Genomic DNA, 12,168 nt, shown 5'->3' on the forward strand with positions numbered 1-12,168 from the left:
TATATATATATATATATATATATATATAGTTTAAACGTATATACATATATATATTTATATATATATATGCATTGTTATATATATTTATATATATGTGTATATATATATATGGATGTATCGCTATGATTTTCTATAATATAAATCCAATAAAACAGCGATGTTTACAAATCCGTGTTTAATAACTAGTAGATCAGTATTATTGTAGAATTTTCATTTACTGTACAATAGTATAATCTTGAAATGTGTATACACGTGTCATATGTGATGCGTTTTAAAATCCTAAATCAGACACAAGTCCCAACTGGATCCAAATGAAAATGAAACCAGTTTATATTATTGGTTTGATGACACTGGGTTTTGAAAGTCATACCATCTAAAACATATATGCATATTTCTACTCAATAATGTTTGCAGAAGTAGGAATATTATACAATTATATATATATATATATATATATATATATATATATATATATATATATATATATATATATATATATTGTGTATAAGTGGATACATCCTTATTTGGGCACATCTATGCGTGATCGCATGAATTCGCGTGAGTTTGCCCCTTGAATGAGCAAACATAAAAACCAATGAAAGTTTTCCTCTTTTTTGTTTTAAATATAGTTTTGTCGTTCCTATTTTGAAAATCTATCAGAATGAGCCGATTTTACGAGAGATTGGTTTAGGTCTGACTTGGCATCGATAACAACAGACAATTACTTCCTCCCTCCCCTTAACACCATATAGAGCGCGTGGTGCCCCACTGCCCCACTAAGCCACACGCACGAGATGACTCATGGAGAAAAACGCCCAAATTCCGTTCTTAACTCTCCCCATCTTTCCCATCGCTTTCTTCAATCCGCCAAATGACGACTATCGATTCCATATCCGACCCACGCCTCCAGTTTTACTCTCGTCCCTTGTTGTCATTGGAATTCATTTTGTATTTTTGTGTGTGTGTGTGTGTGTGTGTGTGTGTGTGTTCCTCCCCCGCAATTTTCTTGGCTCACTTTTCTCTCTTGTTCATATAAAAAAAATCTCTCATCTTCACATTATTTACGATTTATTTATCTAGTCGGACATTTTCCTTTCTTGGATACGCCCGTGTGTTATTAGGAGAGGCTTCGTCGGTCGATATGTCGCGCTTCACGTTCGAATCGAGTGTTCATCCTTAAACGCGTATATTTAATAAAGACATAAAATAAGATGCGTCCAATAATGCGCTCTGGCAATCAGCGATACTTTCACTCTTGCGTTTTAAATAGCACTTTAGTTGTTTTTTTTAGGCTTCACTTTGAAATAATATGCTTGTTTATCTGACATTCTTAATAATTATATAACATTTCCGTTGTTCTGTAGAGCTAAACTTTTGTTCACCTGCCATAATTACGTCTGAAATATTCTGGCTCATCTGTAATGCATTTTCATATATGCATACTTTGAAGTATTCTAGTTTGTAAATAGCATATTAGTTCGTTTGTAATGCTTAACTTTGAAATATATTAACCTGCCGATCAGGCGTTACTCTTAAATAGAATATTGATTAATCTGTCACGTTACTTTTATATATAGTTGTTTGTTTGTAACTTTTAAATAGCATATTCCATGGTTTATCGCGATTACCTTTGAAATATGCTAGTTCTTGTTGAGCGGGTAAGGTCGAATGTGTGCTGGTGGACGATTATTTTGATTATTCAAGTTAAAAGGTTTTGTCAGTTAAAATGTTTCAAAATGATCAAAATATTTAGATATTTATTTGCATTTAGTAGTTACCAGGAAAATGAACTTAAAATGTTATAACATAGTCAACAACTTATAAATAATGACATATAAACACATCAAGTGATCCTATTAGCGTATATTAATGACGTCATTTAGAGGAGGAGATTGTCTTTTTGAGTTATATGCAAATTAGAGTCAGACGAAATCGGAAGAGGGATCGAGACGGTCTACAGATCATGATGGCTCCGAGTAGAGGTGTCACTAACGGTGGTAGTAAGAATAAGTGTTGCAACTTTCCAAAAGAACAAACACTCTGGAATAAAAAGTTGCCAAAAATTAAATCCAAGGCTCTGTCCTTTCTTGGGGAGAATTTTTATTACAGCATCTAGTCAAGTAAGACCAAAGATGGACTAGATATATTTCCGATTGGCCAAATGTCGAAACCCCAAAAACCGCGTTGTTCATCCTTTGTGTTGTAAATGTATTTATGTATATTCTTGTTTCGTCAGAATTGTATTTAAATGTACATATATACACATAGACGGTCACAACGGTAGATGGACATAGACGAACACTCTGTATACACACATTCATTAGATATCAAAAACATTGTTATATACACCACTAGACGGACGTACCTATGTAATATATATTGACACACGTTAGAAATACAAATACGTATATACAAAAGCTCACACTCGCTTAAGCAACAGTAATACTTTATTCTTAAATAATATTTCCCCCCGTATATCACGCTTTGAAATACATATATTTGTCTATTAAGCTCAAACGTGAAATATAATTTCCGTTGATATGCCACGGTCATCTTTGATATTTGGCTATTTATAGTTTTGAAATGTGATTTTCGTTGATGTGTCTTGTTTTTCTTATGAAACATATTTCTTCGTGTGTTATGCTGTTTTATATGTGTGTCTTGATCTGTCCTGTTTCACATGTTTGTTTCTCTGTTACGTTTACATCTGAAACTGCATTTCCTCGGTTCACGACACAGAAATAATGGCCGTACCTTAAGAATACTCGGTATTGTTTTTAAAGTCCGACGCTCTAATATTTTGTTCAAGAACAACAATCAGGACCGCTAGCACAGTCGACAGAATAAAACAAGTGCATAAATAAAAAAATATATATAAAATGAAAATCAATTTTTAAAAATATAAAGCGAAAATGCAAAAAACATACTAATAACTGGGTCAGAATCGTTTTGACAATTGATGGAATAATTATAGATTCAAAACCTCCATTGTCCTAAAAATAAGATGCACGAACTCCAGCGTTCTACTGACGAATTAAGACTTGTCTTTTTCATGTCAAAATGAAGCAAAGAATTGTTTTTTAAATAATCTTTTATTTTTAGTATTCTCTATCATTATATCTTCTTTTCCTCTTTTCACATTTCCTCTTTTTCTCTCTTCCTACTAGTGTCTTCCCGGACTCTTATTACTCTCCATCCATCTCTTTTATTCTATTTAGATTTATTTCCCTCTTTCTTTCTCCTTTTCTCACGTACACACAGTTTTCTGTATCCCTTTCTAGTTACTCCTTATCACTATTCAAGGCGGGTTTCTATTAACCTTCACTTTCCCATATATTTCCTTCACTTTCCCATATTTTCCCATTATTTCGCACCTTCCCTCTTTACTATTTTTGTTTTATTTCTATCATTTTAATCAATCTTTATTCTATTTTTTGTGTTTTATTTCTATCATTTTAATCAATCTTTATTCTATTTTTTGTGTTTTATTTCTATCATTTTAATCAATCTTTATTCTATTTTTAGTTTTATTCCTATCATTTGAATCAATCTTTATTCTATTTTTAGTTTTATTTCTATCATCTTAATCAATCTTTATTCTATTTTTAGTTTTATTTCTATTATTTTATCAATTATTCTGTTACTATTTATGGTAGATTTCTATTACTTTAATCAATTATTATTTTAATATTTTTGTTATATGTTTATTATTTAAATAAATTATAATTTTACTATTTTTGTTATATTTCTCTTATTTAAATCAATTATTATTTCTATAACGCTCCGGCTGACGTTACCTCTGCTTTCCCAAGTTATTCTGTTCTAACTCCACATCTCAAATTCATTATATTTACAGAAATTCAAACCGAATCCTTCATTTAGTCTAAATTTAGTCCGAAATTCATTTACAAGAGGTTCTGTTTTCGATTAAAAATGTTCAAAAGTTCGAACAGATATACCTGAAGAAGGTTTGAGGTTATATCGGATGAAACGTTGTGAAAGTAAAACTCCAAATGATAATAACGATATAAATAATATAAATAATATAAATAAGATAAATTACTTACAAAAAGTCTGAAGCATTTTGTTTAATATTATTACGATTATTTTCATCTTGAGTGTTATTTGCAAATCGTCCCGTTTGATGTAACCTCCGATTTTTTTCACGAACTTCTCGAACCGTTCTGTCGAACTCGGGAGCAATATGTTCTCATTTTATCAGCCATGATTGCGAACAAGTAATTTGCAATTTTATTTTTAGTGTCGTCTGCACTCAGGATCGAGCGTTCAAATTCCAGAAGAGCGACTATCTAACTTAATTTTACCAAGTACTTTATTCACTATTCCACGGTTTTTGCAGATTATACAAATAATCATCCCTCATCTCAGAAACGTAATGCCTTTTGTTTGTCCAATGCTTTTCATTCGTTTGTTTTCATACTTTTTTAAAAGATTAATTTTTGCAAACAGATGCTTAATTATAGTATCTCGATTGTTTTTTTTTTAAATTATTTGACAATCTAAACGTACTCGTTGTCAGGGATATTTTTTTTTACTCGTACTATTGTTTCGTCTTTCCCCGTACATTTTTTTACTTTGCGTTGCATTTAATTTTATGTGATCTTAATAATAACGGGGTGGTTACGTTATCAAATTACATGCAGCGAATTTTTAAAAACATAACTAATTTTGTTAAAGTAAAGTTTGTGTAAATTTTTTACTATACAGTTTTAATGTATGTAGCTTCTAAAAAATTCACGAGTTTAATAATTGAGAATTGTTAAAAATTTTACATCAAGTTGAGCGTTTCTAATCGACACGATGATTGCTTTCAAATTCTTCTTAAACTTTCTAGTGCCACGGAGTAATTCCTTAATTTTTTGTCTACTATAAACGAATGAGTAAAATATCTCAGTTATTTGTAAATATACCGAAATGCATTCTGGTGCATTAAATTTGGAAATTAAGTGATCTTTCAAAAGTTGATATTTGTAAGTTACGTTTTTATTTTTTATTTAAATAAATAAGCTGGATGTTATATAATCTAAATAAATAAGCAAATATATAACAAATAAAATATGAATGTTTAATCACCATAGTCGCACATATAAACGAGAAAGAGTGACATAATGTTATTAATAAAGAAATGCTACATATATATATATTTTTAATTTATTTTATTCTATTCAGTTTCATAGATGTAATTTCTGTTTCTTTTTTCATCCTATATTTATCTAGTTTTTTTTTCTGATTTTTTTTTTATTTGCATGCGTTTCGCTTTTCTTCTCTATAACACCTCATCATCATGCATATACATATAAAGTAAAGTGATATACATGTGCATATATGCATACACATAAAAAGTGGTATGCATGTGCATATATGCATACACAAAAAGTGATACATATATGCATATATATATATATATATATATATATATATATATATATATATATATATATATATATATATATATATGAAGTAGGCTGCACACTTAGGATTATAAACTCGCACATTCCAAACTATGAAACTATGTTAAATATAAAACAATTATCAGAGAAAATGATTGCTCTGTATGATATATATATATATATTTGTATAGAACGTCTGTATAAGATATATAAATATATATATATATATATATATATGTATGTATAGAACAGGTACAACTTTATAGTACAATTCTATAGATAAAAATATTTCTCAAAGGTACTACATTACAAGCCATTTATACAGTTATACATTCATATATACATTTATATACTTATACATTTTCAAAATTTAGTCTTTTATTAATAACAACTTCTGTATCATTTTTTCGGGTTGAATTTTGGCATATGGTTATGCACTAGTTCATTTATTATAGTATTGCACATATAAGCAATTGCATCTACACGAAAATTATATTTTACTCTGTCATTATTTGATCCATTACTTTTATTACAATGTTATTATTTAAAAAAATCAAACTCATATCCATGTTTTTAATACATTTGGAGTAATATACTATTGTATTATTGTTCTCACATGGTAATCACTATTTCAGCAAAATATTATATTAATTACATTTTCCCATTATTAATGTACAGTATGAATCCAAAGAAAAATACAGTGCAGCATATATATTCATTTGATCAAGCTGTATGACCAATTTATAAAAAAACTGAACGCGAGTAGCGGGATAATAACTGCGCTTAAATAAGTTTATACAATACGAGTAACAAACGTAAAAACCTGCATAAAATTACCAATAGTATATATTAGTAATTTGAGGAGACTGCACTAATTTTGAATGTAATTGATTACACGATTCCCCACGATTAAACAGTGTTAAAGAAAAATGGCTTGAAATGTGGACATTTAATTTGGGCATGATTATAATCCGAGCCGTTACTTTGGAAAATAATAAAAAGAAAAGAAAAATCGATCTATCAAATGTTAAAAAATAGATAACTATTAATGATTTAGATATAAAATAACGTAAACTAAAGCGATAATAACTTAAAAACGTGTCTTACGATATTCTGTTAAAACGGAATTTCTAAATATCCCAATATACTTGTGCGATGTATGCATACAAGTATGCTTATAGAACTACGAATTCTTAAAAATCTAAAAATAATAAAAACGCATCTACCGGTTGTAAATGAAAATGTTGAAATTTGATGAATGTAAATTTAAATATCGAATTAAAAACCTGATGTCACTTTTACAGAACATTGCTATTTAATAAAATGTAAACAAACCATTCCTGATGGTTGGGTGGCATTACTAATAATCATGATTTAATCTGTTAATAATAAAATATGTATGTTTTTAAAATTTAATGGAATAATAATATTGAAATTATAATAATGGATATAATATTGACAATTTGAAATAGAATTATTAAAAATTGTTGCCAATCTTATATTTTCCTACGCGACTATGATCGTATAATTAAACGTATACTGTAAACATAAACTTCTGCTAAAAACATTTTTATTTTAAATAAAAAAATAAATAAGTTAATTAATAATAATATTGGCATTTTATTAATAGAAAATGAACTGAAATTATTTTAAAATTTAGGCGAATCTAGCAGATTAATTCGGGATGAGCGGATATTGTAAATATATAAATTGCATTTCAAAAGCAAAACAATAAATGTCTGTATTTTTTTAATATTTTGAAAGAATATTGAACGAAAATGTTTTTTATCGTAAAATGTCAAATCTACATTACTTATATGCTGAGTATATATGAAAAGAATATTGGCTATGTTAATATTAGTATCCTGTTCATAGAATGTGAACCCTTTAATAATTGGCTTTTTCTTTGCGCGGATGAAATTAATTACTCAGTTGTGCTAAACTATATTAAATGAACTAGTGCATAACTATATACAGTGACGTAGCCAATGGGGGGGGCGCCATTTTGATAGGGTGAAAAAATAAATGAAAGCTAACTTATGCCAAAAAAGTTGTAAAACATCGGGAATATGTCCCTTTTTTATGAACGGCAAATATCAAAAGTTAATAATAGAAAAAAAAAAGCTAACAAAAAATTTCAAATTTTATATCGAAAAGATTGTGAAAAACCGGAAATTTTGGACGTATCGAAATCAGAAAAATGTATCCCTATTTGACGAGCGGTCCATGTCAGGGGGGGGCAGAATTTTGAAAGGGTACAAATAGAAAATCAAAAAATAAAAATAAATAAAAGCTAGCAGAATATCTTAAATAATACCGAAAAGTTTGTAAAAAATCGGAAAAATGAGACAAATGTGTATTTTACAAGTGGCGGCATTTTGTGAGGATAAAACAGAAAATTAAAAAAATAAAAATATATAATGGTAACAAAAAATTTTATATTTTATATTGAAAAGGTTGTAAAAAATCGGAACTTTTGGCGGTATCGGAATCCGAAAAATGTGTTCCTATTTTACGAGCAGCACATGGAAGGGCCGGCATTTTGAGAGCATGAAAAATAGAAAATAGAAAAAAAAGTTAACAAAAAATCTGCAATTTTTTACCGAAAAGGTTGTAAAAAATCGGAGCTGTTGGCAGTATCGGAATCGGAAAATGTATCCCTAATTTACGATTGCAAAATCGATTGGTTAAAATTTTTAATTTAATTTTCATTATTGGTACTAATGATAAATATTTATTGTGTTTAAATTATCACTAAAATTAAAATTATAATAACATCAAAATACGATATAAATCAAAGTTTTAAAAAAGTTGCATAAATTCTCTAGGTAACCTTTCAAAGAAAGCAGTTGATTTACATGCTCCTAAAAATGTTAAAAAATTAAACAAAATAGTTTTGTCAAGCAAAATACTTTCAAACATTACTGATAATTAAATGATAAAACGGAAAAATAGCAACTGAAAATTACGTAATTTTGGAATTGTAGAAACATTAAGAAAGTACAGAATAAAAATCGATTGTAAACAGATGTTATGATAGTCATATCAGGGAATATACTTTTAAATAGGAACCAAGCGCTACACCTGAAGTACTATTTAAGTGACTTTCTATTCGATAGTTTTAATACTGCCGAATTTCTGTCAAGTTTCGAACAATCACGGAGTAATTGATTTTTTTTCATATTATTAACAAAATGTTATAATCACTGATTTATTTATGATTAAAACGTAATTTATTATCACGAATTAATTCCGGTAATAGGATTTAAATTTTATATTTTTTATTAATATAATAACTGTAAAAAATAATACAAGAAAAATCTACTTAGAACAAGTACCTAACTTAGAAAAACCGACTTATTTGCTTTCAAACAAGAGTAAATATTTAAAAATATGTATACTCCTGTGAGAGGCACTTGAATCCTATTTAAAACTATATCGTCTTTAAGAATGGTCTTAAAATCTATCTTCAATTGACATATATCCCATAGATGCTTAATTTTCATACCTTGCTAAAATTAGTTCCCTGGTGTCTAATTTTCCTAAGTTTAAATAAATAAAAATAAAAATATAAAAAGTGATTTTTTTATGTGTTTGATCCATTTGGGATTTTATCTGTTTTTGCTTTAATTAGCTGGTGGGTTTTGTCCGGTGTCCTTTTGTCCGATCCCCTAGGTGTATACATGTATATATGCATATATATATATATATATATATATATATATATATATATATATATATATGTGTGTGTGTGTGTGTGTGTGTGTGTGTGTGTGTGTGTATATACATATGTGTATACATGTATGTATATGTATGCATCTACTAGGATGGGACGATTCCAAGTTTTCCCCCCGATTCCGATTCAATTACTGATTTTATCTTTAATTTCCGATCAGATATGATTCCCAATATCGATTCCGATTCTTTTTAAATTTCTAATTATTTAATGTGTGAGTTGTTTTTCTCTTTTTTACGAATTGCTCTAAAAGCTTTTCATTTCTGCATATATTTTTGCAAACAAAAATTGCACTTAGTGTATATATATATATATATATACATATATATATATATATATATATATATATATATATATATATTAAATATACGGGGGTTCTAAATATTTTTCTCGAATATAATAAAACACCTAAAGATGCATTTCTCTTTTAAAACAAAACCGATTTTTCATTTGTCAGCAGTTGGCAAAATCCTATTTTAATATTAAATTAACAATTGAAAATAATCAACAATTGTTATGCAAAATAACACCGTATTGAAACAGAATAGTTAACAAAGTCCCCTCCCATATTAAACAGGAGTTTCTAAATAACATAGTTACTATATACAATTCCTAACTTACGAATGGCTGTTTATGTATTCTTAACTATTCTATACATTCTCAGTACCAAAAACTTTCATGTGTTTACCTAGTCATCAATATTTTCCCGGTTATTACTACTGACGATATCATAGATATGTAGTAGATTGATTTGTTTTAATACAAAAAAATGAAGCAAAAAAAAACAAAAAAAACAAGAAACAAGATACAGATAATTATAATAGAGATACTTTTTACTAATATTGTGAGAATTTTAGACTAACACCTAGGCTAAAAAATATATTTTCCTTTTGTTTTTTTTCGACTTTCATTCTGTTATATGCGATTGCATATGGACACCTTGAAAATCTTGCCGGAAATAAAGCACAAACAATTATTTTTTAAATTTAAACTTTCGTATATTTATTTAACCTAAAATCATTTCCAGACTACTCTAACGAAGTCTGACTGGCAAAATTTTAAAACTGTTCGTAATCGCTTATACCCTCACGCCCCCCAAAATCTTACAGAATTTATTTTCATGAATAAAATAATAATTTTTCGTTTCTCTTCTAAAATGCTACAATGTCTCTGAAATGGAAAAAATATTCTACGTCCAATTAATATTGAAGCGTTAAGAAGAAAGAAGTATTGTCGAGTGTAACGTGAGAACACAGGAAAATATCCGATTTGAGGGATCACATGCAAAATAATAATAACATAATAATAAAATAATAATAAAGATAGCATGCAAAATAATAATAATATGCAAAATAATAATAATATGCAAAATATTAATAACATACAAAACAAAAATAACATGCAAAACAAAAATAACATGCAAAACAGAAATAATACGCAAAATAATAATAATATGCAAAATAATAATTACATGCAAAATTATAATAACATGCAAAATTATAATAATATGCAAAATAATAATAATATACAAAATAATAAAAAGAAGAAGATAAATAATAATAATATGCAAAATAATAAGGACAGGCACAATAATAATTGCATACAAAATAATAATAATATGCGAAATAATAATAATATGGAAAAATAATGATATGCAAAAAAATAAAAACATCCAAAATAATAATAATATGCAAAATAATAATAATAGGCAATATAATAATACTAGACAAAATAATAATAACTTATAAAATAATAATAATATGCAAAATAATAATAGGATAAATAATAATAATATGCAAATACAAATACCATGCAAATAAATAATAAAATGCCAACTAATAATAATATTCAAAATAATAATAGCATGCAAAATAATAATATTATGCAAAATAATAATAATATGCAAAATAATAATAATATGCAAAATAATATGATGTGCAAAATAATAATGATATAAAAATAATAATAACGTGCAAAATAATAATAACATGCAAAATAATAATAATATGCAAAATAATAATTACATTCCAAATAATAATAATATGCAAATAATAATAACATGAAAATAAAAATAACATTCAAAATAATACCAACATGCAAAATAATACTAAAATACAAAAGGATATAAACTTAAACGTTAATAAACGGTTTAAATTAATTGGTCGCATTTTTTTCTTTTTGGGGATGCATGAAAAATAACAATTTATTCTGTCGTGGTCGTAAGACGTCACATCCGTTTAGCGGTTCATATAAAAGTGCAATAAAGGATTAGACTCGCTAGTTTAGTCGACACATTCGAGATTTATGAAGTAATTCGGGTTTTTTGTTTGTTCTTTTTTAAATTAATGTTCTAGCGTTTTGTGTCTACAAGGCGTGTACAGACACAGTAATATATATGAGCGTAATATAATCTGGGCGGGAGAAATCTGAGTTAAAAGAAAATAATAAAGAAGACAAAGGGAGGCGTCGAAGTAAAAAAAAATGTGTATCATATAATAGCATTTGAGGATATGTGATATTCTGTCTGTCTGTGACCAAGTTGCATTATGGGATTTCTGGCTAGGATGAATCATGTGGGGTCAAGAGTAAATAGACCAGAGTTTATATTTTGGTAGTTTCTTAATTTTCAGTCCATTTAGATGAAATCATTAATAGAAGGCATTGCTATTTATTTAATAATTTAGTGTATTTTTTTAATTTCGTTCAATCGTATAATCGGTATTGGTTACTCTGAAACTAAGAGACCAGATTACTACTTTTTAACTTCTCAGCTGCTTGTTATTTATGGATATGCGATGTGAACTCGAGTGCAATTTTCGTATCCTTTTAAATGTTGGTCACAAATACATACCACAATTAGTACACTGCTAAAAAAAGATTGGGTTTGATCCTGGTATGAAGTTTTTTTTCTGATTAGCTCTTTAAAAAGAATTAAAACTCGATTTTACAAATTTAAATGACAACAGCACTATTAGAAGTGTTGATCCTCATTTAATCCTGGGAAATGTTTGCTTTCACTGC

Source organism: Euprymna scolopes, chromosome 20, assembly GCF_053919585.1.
Source record: "Euprymna scolopes isolate OS-2025 chromosome 20, ASM5391958v1, whole genome shotgun sequence".
NCBI lineage: Eukaryota > Metazoa > Mollusca > Cephalopoda > Sepiida > Sepiolidae > Euprymna > Euprymna scolopes.